The sequence below is a fragment of the Glycine max genome, chromosome 18, assembly GCF_000004515.6.
Source record: "Glycine max cultivar Williams 82 chromosome 18, Glycine_max_v4.0, whole genome shotgun sequence".
Taxonomy (NCBI): domain Eukaryota; kingdom Viridiplantae; phylum Streptophyta; class Magnoliopsida; order Fabales; family Fabaceae; genus Glycine; species Glycine max.
In genome coordinates, this window is record NC_038254.2 from 10,629,734 (window position 1) to 10,640,720 (window position 10,987).

The following is a 10,987-nucleotide window of genomic DNA, read 5'->3' on the forward strand; positions in this document are numbered from 1 at the left end:
GCATCCTGTATCCAAGTACCATTCATTATTGGTAGCCTTGTCTGAATCATTTGTCACCATCAAAAGGACTTGATCATCCTTTGAGTCACTCTCCTGAGCTAGTTGTGCTTGATCATCTCTTATCTTTTGTGCCTTCCTGGCTCTGCACTGAGTTGCAAAATGACCTCATTCTCTGCAATACCAACATTGAATATGTTTTCTTCTAGAGTTACCACTCTTACCGCTATTATGAAAGCCCTTCTATCTTAATTGTGACCCACTATAATCATGATTGGATTCATCAGCACTTGAATCATCAGTGCCATCATCTCTTGTTCCTTTCGATTTATGGTTTTTCGGTTTAACCTTCCCTTTACTACTTTTTGAACCATTTTTTAATCTTTTTCCACTTTGAGCAAGTAAGGCCTGTTCAGATGACCTATTTGTTTCCCTTTCTTTGATTCTTCGCTTGTGTGCTTCAAGAGAGCATTGAAGCTCGTCCAATTTCATTTCTGCAAATTCCTTAGATTCTCTTATTGCAACGACCACATAATCAAATCTTGAACTCAAGGTTCTTAAAACCTTTTCTACAAGATCTTGATCCTTCAAGATTTCACCACAAGCCATCATCTGATTTGACAGATTCTGAACACGATTTAGGTATTTGGCCATACCTTCCTTCTTATTCATCTGTAGTAGCTCGAATTGCCGCTTCAAAGTTTGCATCTTGACTCTTTTCCACTTATCAGAACCAGCATAGACCTTTGCAAGAGTGTCCCAAGCTTGCTTAGTTGATGTAGTCGAGGCAATCTTGGCAAAGTTTTGAGGATCCACACACTGGTGAATAAGGAAAAGAGCCTTATAATCCATTTTCTTGGATTTTCTGAACATACCTTTTTGTGCTTCCCCTGCATCTTTCTCCAATTCTTGAAGTCCAATCATAACAGATTCAAGAACATCTTGCATTCCAAAGATGACTTTCATTTCAATGCACCATGCATCATAGTTGTTCCTATCAAGGATTGGTAGATGTGTTGGAAGCTCGTTCCCATTCATCTCTACAACAATGGAGCTTCGAGGAACCCACGTTGAAACCAAACAAGACTCTCCCAGGATCGATGGAACCAGAAGCTCTGATACCACTGTCAAACCCGATGCTTACTGCACCCTCAAACTAGAAACAAAGAAATTGAGTCTTGAATGATGACGATAAGAGAGAAAGAAAATGAAATAAGAGATCTAATCATAAAACTGAAAAAAGATCATTGCTATTCATAGAACCAACTGGTGTCACTTTTATACAGCCAACATAGGGATCACTCTGCACTTGTAATACAAAGTTAACTTGCAGATTGGTCCTTCTAACTGAAAATAACAGAAAACCAAACTAACTACTAACTACTTCAGATACAGCTCATGAAGGGCTGAATTGATATGTTTAACTAACTCCAAGCTTCAACACATACCAGTCATCTTTATATAGAAGGGAATCCATGAGGTACAACAATAAACAAATAGGATGCCATCATTTGACAACTCAAAAGAATCCTGAGATTACGAAAGCCTTTGAATTATTCGTACTGACGACTCATTATGCATCATTTATACTTATTCTCTCTTCTCATTACATGTGATGAATTAAGGGAAAGATATCTACATCCCACATCAAGTGCATTACAAAAGAGTTAGGTCAAACTTTCAATGATAAAGAGTCTCAGGAGATGGTTGATGAAGCAAACCAACGTAGTAAGTTAATTATTTCAATCATATCCTTGTCAACTTTCAAATTTCATAGGAAAAAAGAAAGTATTCATGATGATGAGAGGTCACTAAATAGTAGTTTGTCATTTTACCTCAGCTACACTAACCTCCCCAAAGTTTACCAAAAAATTATACAAACGGGTATACATGGGAAAATAAGTTTGTTAATTAGTTTTAAATATAATTATCTTAAATTCAAATGGTGATTTGTGATTGAATGATAAGTATAAAATTATTTTTACATATACATTAAATTCATATATGTTTGTAAAAATTAAATGGAAATATTGCTTAATCAAAAATTATTTTTCAATGTAGTTTTTGAAAGTGTCTTGGGGTGTTTACATTGGAATTATAATTCTCAAGGTAGGTCAATGTATTATACTCCCTTGTCCGTTGGATGACAAATTCTATTAAATAAATTAAAGGAACACAATATTTGTCATTATTTTTAAATGTTTATTTGTTAACACTACTAGAAAAAGAGTGTTTTACGTCGGTTAAAAATTACTTTTTACGACGATTTTTAACCGTCGTTATAGTCAATGTCGTAAAAAGTCTTTATTTTTTACGACGGTTCTTTAGTGAACCGTCTTAGAAAATGATAAAATTCTAAGACGGTTCTTAGTTAAGAACCGTCTTAGAATATTACCTTTTTCTAAGACGGTTCACTAAAGAATCGTCGTAAAAAATATTTTTTAAAAATAAAAAATTAAATATATTTCAAAATTCTAAGACGATTTTCAAAGAACCGTCTTAGAATATAATTTTTTTAAAAAAAAAATTAATCACAATTGAATCACATGCATAATCTAATCAAAACCTCAAATAAATAACAAACTTCTATCTTTTACAATTATTACTTAACATATGAACCAATATATTGCACAGTCAGAAGATCAAACTCTATCTTCCAATGAATTCATCCTTCGTTGTATGTCATTCCTACATCAGAACCAAAATTCTATGTTATGACTAAAATACAAATAAATTAAAAATATATTAATCTTAGCAATGAGCTTCTAATACATCTCAATATAATCCCTACTAGTTGATCAATAAACACAAGCTTTAAATTAATGTTAGTGGAAACATGGCAATCAAGGAATATATCAGCACTTGTGAAGCTGTGTATATCCTAACCTTAATAAAATAAAAACACACTTATTTCATCAATTCAATAAATAAGGAAAAACATAAAAAAGATTTTATCTACATCAAGAAAGAAATTTAGCATGTGTGTGTGTGTGAACAAAATATAAGAAAAAAAATAATCAAATGAAATTTTGTAATAGCATTCAGTTAGCATACGTATCAGGATAAAGTGATAAAACCAAGTGTGTGGGTGTAAATGATAAGAACTGAAATAAGTGGGTGCAAATATATAAAAATAGAAAAAATAAAATATAAAAATACAAGCTTTAATTCAAAAAAATTATTAAAATAAATAAATTATTGATGGTAAAGTCTAGTGCTACAATATCAAGATGAAGAAGTTGCTTGATAAATAATAAATAAAGAATTACACTATGCAACTACTATTTCTCTAACACCAGTGATCTTTTATAACTTTTAGTTAAATTGAAGTTTGGAGGTAAAGTCAATATTACCTAGTAACAAATAACTAAAAATATGTATCTTTGCTAAAATATAATCATGTTTGATTTGAAACAATTAATTTCGATGTTTTTCATCAAATTAAACACGCACTAAATAATTAAATTAACATTAAAGAAAAGGATTATTTATATGCTCATAAATTAAACACGCACTAAATAACTAAATACAATATTATTTATATGCTCATTTCTCACGCAACATGAATTCACATGGAATCCACCGTAAGTCAAATATTATAAAGTATTATAAATGTGAAAAGGATTACCATGGAACAAAAATTATATTATACCATTATTTTCCCTTACATGTTACATCTCATTTTTTTTCCAGACATTTATAATCACATCTATCATTTTCTGCATGCTCCTTTTATTTGTTTCTTTTCATTTCTCTCTTTCTTCGGCTCAGATAAAAAAAAAATGAGATGTATTTGGACCATTGTATGATCAATTTGAAATGTTCAAATTTCAAAATCAAGGCCCTCGATTGAGAATTAACCAACCCAATCCATAGCCATGTGATCAGTTTATTTTCGTACACCACAATCTAAGTGACCAAACCCACAACAAAGGCAGCTAATATGGCCCTTCAACCCATGCAGCCTCACTTTGTGTTGGTTCCACTATTTGCTCAAAGGCCACATGATCCCCATATATGACCGAGCAAACTATTTTTTTTAACTTCTAGTCAAATTATTAAACTTTGGAAAATCAATATTACTTAACCATAACAATACACACACACACACACACACACATATATATATATATATATATATATATATATATATATATATATATATATATATTATCCTTTTTTTGCTAAAATCATATTTGACTTGAGACAAAATTAATACCAATATTGACAATTAAAGTACCGTATATTTTCACCATGTTAGAGTGCTAAAAGAATTAAAAAGCTATTGACAATTAAAATAGTTTCTCAAACCACACCAAACTAAAAAGCAATTGACCATTTGTGGTTTGAGAAATACAACAATTATTTTGAGGATATTTTTATTACTTTTATTAGAAACATTGAATCAATTGTTTATTAAAAATAAATTAAGGAAAGAAAAGTAAGTACCTGATAACATGTTCCACAGCCAGCTCCATTCCTCCATAGATCAGACACCCCTGCGACTTTTCCATCATACCAATTCATCGTCGTTCCATATTCACCAAAGCCACAAGCTCCGATTGAAATATAATACCAAATTGATATTACCTTTTCTTCCTAATTGAAATGAAAATAATGTTTAAACAAAGAAAGGAAAAAAACTAATAACTTAGTTAGGAAAATGATTGGCACAGGAATTTCAACAAACAGGTGGAATGCATAAAGTTTCATGAAAAAATGAGAAAAAAAAAAACTTAAAGGGTTCAGATTCTAGAATGGGTTTAGTGGTCAAGAAAACAAAAAAACAATCTCAGATTCAAGAAATCAAATGAAAACAGATCGCAAAATTGTTTCAGATTGAAACGCAAGAACTATTCTAGATCTAAATCTCGATGGCGATTTGGATTTAGATGGTTCAGATCTGGATCTCGATGATCCATTCCAAATCTTAATCTCCGACACGAACACGAGGACAAGTTCAAGATGTCAGAGGTGCTAGCGAAACCTTTGGGGACTACCACACGCTGCGGTTCTGGTTTTCATTCAAAGGCTGCAACCAGAACAAGCAACAACGGCGATTCCGGCCACTGAAATCGACGCGTGCCCCTGGGCTCCGCTGGAGCATGCAGAGTTGGAGAGAGGGTAGGTTACGTGAGTGAGAAAGGGTTGTGGGTTTGCTTGTGGTGGTAGGTGGGAGTCGTGAGAGAGAAAGGGAAGGTGAATGTCTTTATTTTTTTAAAAAAATTATGTTTATATTATTTTTATTTTAAAATAATAATAAATACAGGGACAAAAAGTTTTTAGTTGGAATTGGGAAAAAATGTTTCGCTTATCACTTTTTAATTGGTTGTTCAGAAACCCAAAGCATTAAAAGTGGTGAAATCCGAAGCGTTGGAGAGTTGAAATCCGAAGCGGCATAAACCAGGGCGGTTTTATAAAAATCGTATTTGAATAGACGTTTCAAAAACGGTTTTATACAACCGTCTCTGATACCGTGTCGTAAAATAGCACTTATGTAGTAGTGTAAGCATTGCATAAGTTTACTATCTGATTGTTTACTATTCATATTACCTCAGAATTGAAAATAGCACAGTCTGAGGTCTTAAAAGAAAAAGGAAGAAAACGTTGCTTTTTGTGAAATGCAGTTTAAAGCTTGCTAGAAATAAAGGGTTTAACCGTTAACAGTGATATGATAGTTCAATAATAACAGGGGTGCCTCATGTTTTTTTTTTTTATTATTTTGCTTTCCCATTAGTGCATAATTTCTTCTCATGAGTGTGAGATGTTATATCTATTTTTTGGCCATAAAATAAATATACAGATAATCGTGAGGTTAGTGCAGATCAGGAGTTTATCGTGATGATAAACAAAACCAGCTATATACTTTTGTTATTGTACAAGTTGTATGGATGAATGAAATTGTATGTTTTTTTAGTACTGTATTTAAATTTTATTGGTTCCTTTACTTAATTTCATATTTGCTTCTTTCTCTTAATTCAATTAGTTAGTTCCTTAGGAATAATTGAACACAAGAAAATATTGACATATAATTACGACTCAATTCTAAAATAAGACTTGTTGTGAAGTTGGCAAAGAAAATAACCAAAACAAAAGGTTTTGTTGCTTTACAGTTTAATTTGTTCAAAGTAACTGAAAAATACGATTCTTGTGCTGTGTCCTTTCTTCAATACAAATAATGTGGATTCCCTTGGTTTATATTTGTAACTTGACGAATAAATTCATTGTTATAATGGAAATTAATTACTCTATTAATGTATCATTTATAAATATTAACCGATTATTAATGGTTGAAAAACTTAAGATGTGATACTTAATTAAAAGATTAAAATATATTTTTCTTATATATATCCAAAGTTTGTTGTTTGTTCTTGTAAAAAATTTCATTTGTTTTGTTTTTCTATAAAATTATAACATTGCTCCTTTTTTTATCTGAAGTTAGATTTGTTGGACTCCAAACCTGAAAATATATTTAAAGGGAAAAAATATATTTTAATTTATTTAAAAATCCTTATATTGATATAATATAATTTATTTCAGATAAATTTGAAATAAAAGTTTTAATGTTCATAAAAATTTAAAACATCCGTTAATATATTTTTTTAAAAAAACAATTTATAATTCTTAATAAATACCTTAATTTTATGTTTTCTATAATTTATTTATTTTTATTTTTTTCTACAATAAAACAAAAATTTTATTGTGGTCCTATACACTTTTTTTTAGTTCCTTATAAACTAACAAATTTTATTTTTACTTTCTAGTAAAAGAAATTCATTTGTTATTATTTTTTTTAAAAAAAATTAATAATAAATAAAAAAATTATCAAAAAATAAACACAAAATTTAATCATTTATTATGAGTTAAAAAATGTCAAAGAAAGAAATATATTATTTGATTAAAGACACAACAAAAAAATTATTATAAAACAAATAAAAAATTAAATATTCATTGAACGTTTCGAATTCTCTATCCTTCCCTTCCTTCAGCAACTACTCTACAATGGAGTCATCAGAGGACCCCATCATCCAAGTCAAAGATGAACAACTCATGGTTTCACCATTATCCGGTGAAAACCCAGTTCACAGAACTGCTTATTTCATCAAACCTTGCGTGGAAGACTCGGCAACTCTTCCTCATTCCATGTTCTCTTCTGGAAGAACAGCCACTGTCAATTCGGACCACGCGAAGTTGCTTGAAGTAAGATACAAAGGGTGGCATTACCCAAGTGCAGAATGGAATACATGGGTCCAACAAATGCAACACAAGTATGAATGTGTGTGGATGAAAGCTGGGATAGACCAGGCAATCAAAGCTTCAACTTTTCAAATCCGTAGGAATGATGAGTTGATCATTGAGCTTGCACAAAGATGGTGTTCTAAGACCAACACGTTTGTGTTTCCTTGGGGAGAAGCAACGATAACATTGGAGGATATGAAAGTTTGTTGGGGTTACTCTGTTATGGGAGCTCCTATTTCTAGCCCTCTTGTGAGTGGTGAGGAAAGGGAAATAGAACAAAAACTTATAGGAGTTTTTAGGATGTTTTTCAAATCTAAGGCCAGAAGGGCGGATCATACTCCATGGATGAAGCATTTCATGAGTAACGAGAGCCGAGTGGAGCATGAGGCGTTCTTGTCTTTGTGGTTGTCGAGGTTTGTTTTCCCTGGTAGATCATATACAACCATTTTGAAAAGCACTTTTCCTATTGCCATACATTTAGCAAGAGGGCTTAAACTAGCACTTGCTCCTGCTGTCTTGGCCAGCATCTACAGGGATTTGAGTTTGCTAAATAACAAAATCAGAATTGTCGCAACAGTGGAGTTGGAAGTTACTCTGTGGGCTCCTTTTCAGTTGGTTCAAGTATGGGCATTGGAGAGATTTCCAGCTCTGCAGCCGCTCCCCGATGTAATTGAGCAAGGCCAACTCTTGATGACTAAATGGCACGCCGTGAAAATGCTGAAAGGAGACAACTTGAAACTGATTTTGGACTCTGTTGGAGCTGAAAACGGCTTCATTTGGCACCCTTATGAGAATTCTCCAGCTCTTCAGCTTTACAATGAAAATGACATGTGGGTATGCGATAATCCCAATTTTGATGATGAATTAGAATCCTTTGCTCGCTGCTTGAGAGTCTCGGAGTTGGTGGGTATGGAGTGTATAGAACAGTACTTGCCAAATCGTGTTGCTATGCAATTCGGAATGGATCAGGACATTCCTGGTATGTTAGCACATTACAATGACAATCCTTGGATAAGTTATAGTCAGCCAGTAATGGATACAAATTTGTACACTGCATTATGTGCCTGCCATCAGCCTAATGTTACTTCTAGGTACTATCGTTGGTGGAAGCAATCAAATCCAAGTAAGGAAGGAGACATGCATGATCATTGTGTTGTAAGTAGCCCAGAACATTTGTTACCAACATCATCATCTATGAAGAAAGAGAGTGGAGGATCCTATGGCCCACCACCTGGTTTTACTTCCAAGATTAATGCAAAACAAGAAAAAGATTTTGATGAAGAGGGAAAGTTGTCAATTATTGAATTATCCGATTCTTCTAATGAAGTTAGATGTCTTGGTGATGAAGAAGTTGGAAATGGCAAGGCTTTGTCTAGTCCTCCATCTGATGTTTTTCCATCAGCAAGTGTTGAAGGAGCAAGAACTGTCAAGGACAATGGGAACGAAGTTAAAATTGAGCATTCATTTTGTGATAGAAATGATGTTAATGACAAGGAAGGGGAAGATGCCAGCCATCGTATAGCAAACATAGCTTCTAATCTTGAAAGCAGGATCTGGAAGCTTGAAAGAGTGATTGCTAAGCTTAAAGCAGCAAAATTTGGCCATAAAGTTCAAAATATTGGAGTCAAAGCAGAGCCATAGTGACGTAGTGCTCCTTGATTTGTAAATTCAGGCCATGAGTCCTTTTCTGCCACTACAGAACATATTTCCTAAATCTAAGTAGTAGTATAGAACGAGTAGATTGCTAACTTGCTATGTATTTCTGCCTTTTATCATGTGATGGTCCCCTTTTTTGGTTCAACCAGTGGTAGTTGCCTTTATTTGTACTTGGAAATTAGCAATAGTTATATTGAAGTGACATCTCAATTTATATCAATTTATTGATATTTCTCTTGGTCAAAGTAACAATATGAAGAAGCAATTGGTGGTCTTATGGTAATGTATGATCCTTCTTGTCATCATATGTTTTCTCTTTCATTAAGCAGAAAAATTTATAAGTGAAAGATTTTTTATTGGGTTTGTCCTGCTTGAAGTAATGCTTCTATAATTCACTTTGTATTTGTTGTTGCTATTATAATGTCTTATCCTGTAAATTTATGTAGGAAGAATGTTTTCCTTTTATGTACTTCTAAACTTTTTATTTAAAGTGCATCGCAAATCCTATAACTTTGGTGCCTTTTTTCTGTTTTAGATGAGTGTTGCTCTCTAAGTGGACTCTTTTTTCTGGTGTAGATGAGTGTTGCTCTCTAACTGGACTCTTTTTTTCTTGGTTTAGATGAGTGTTGCTCTCTAACTAGACTTCTTTAGAATATAAATATCTGTTTAAGGCTTACTTCCTGATTCAGTTCAACTTCATTTCTTTTTCAGAATATCCTGTTCCTAGTTATTCTTAGTTATTTCATTCAATTAACCAACCACAGTCTTTTCTTCTTTACATTTCTTTCATTTCCTTAATTAAATTCTACTATCCACTCTAAGCTGAAACAATTGTAGGTAATGACAAGGTTTAAAAGTGTTAGGTACTTGACTCTATCTAACATAATCAAGTCAAGGGTGTAAATGATGTACTTTGGAGGACCACCCTTGGGTGAAAAGGTAGCACCGTTACCTTTAATAATGTCCAAAATAATAAGAGAATTTGTACAAAATTGCTGCCTGTAAGTTAAGAATAGAGCACTTGAGGAATTAAGTGCTCTCTTCTCTTCCAAGCTTTTCAGGTCAGATAAGACAGTCATCATAATGGGAATTTCAACAAACTCTCATTTTTTCTCTTAATTTATATGCAAGGTTTTTGTTACTGAATCCTTGAAGCTGCCATGGTATGCAAGATCTCTGCACATTATGTGCATTAGATGTATAAAATTGCAAAATCTATGTACAGTTCCATTATTTTCTTTTTGGATTTCAGAATAAAATTTATACTTGCGTATGTCTTTGCTAAGAATGGTTACTTGTAGGCTGTGGCCTTTTAATCGGTATATAGAGATTTGAAGGGTGGTTTTGGTGAACTTTAGGAAGGGCTTATGGACTCAAATTTTGAAGCTTCTACAGTTTGTTCTGAATGATGTTGCATCCATTAAGTGAACAGTAAGTACTTTGGTTTTGTCCCATACGCATGTGTATATGTCAGTTGTTTTAAGATGGAATGGTTTAGCATTGCTCTGTTTGTGTTCATCATGATTGATATTATTTGAAAATATATATATAAAAAAAAGACTATGCTGATCAGTTTAATTTTGTTTTTCTCCATCAAAAGGTTTTCACTGAGCAAGTCCTACTTTCTTTCTGTTCTTTCCTTTATTATATACATTAGAATTTAGAACGCATCATTATATATCACTATACAGAAAGAAAGGATCAAAAACGCTAACAACATAGTCAAAATTCTATCTTTAATTGACAACATATTAACTTGTAATCCTTCCTCTCCCCATTAGAGGGAACATTTTTTCTTCTTCCATAAATTTTACGAAGTTTCTCTTGAATGTTTATTGGCAATAGTAGGGTTTAATAGCATTTTTTACCCTGCACTTTTCAAAAAGTGAATTGGCACACCTAGAACCAAAGATGTCAATAATGGACAATGTTCATTAAGTTGTCTTGCAAGACAGACTTTAACCCAATTGTTCAAACACTAAATTCACTAAGTTCATTCCATTTGTAGGATCTTTTTCTCTCATAATCGAATGAGATTTAGCAATATGTTTTGCCGTCTTTGAAAATCAGATTAGAGTTCAAGAGATTTAGAATT

At 32.5% G+C, this 10,987-nt stretch overlaps 1 long non-coding RNA gene across 1 annotated transcript; it reads right to left on the reverse strand.

Moving 5' to 3' along the window:
• Window positions 1–2,544: 2,544 nt before the first annotated feature.
• Window positions 2,545–5,173, reverse strand: LOC100799159 (uncharacterized). Its single transcript, XR_419399.4, has 2 exons — window positions 4,447–5,173; window positions 2,545–2,685 (listed from the first exon to the last, which is right to left on the reverse strand). It is a non-coding gene; the product is annotated as an uncharacterized lncRNA (long non-coding RNA).
• Window positions 5,174–10,987: the final 5,814 nt, after the last annotated feature.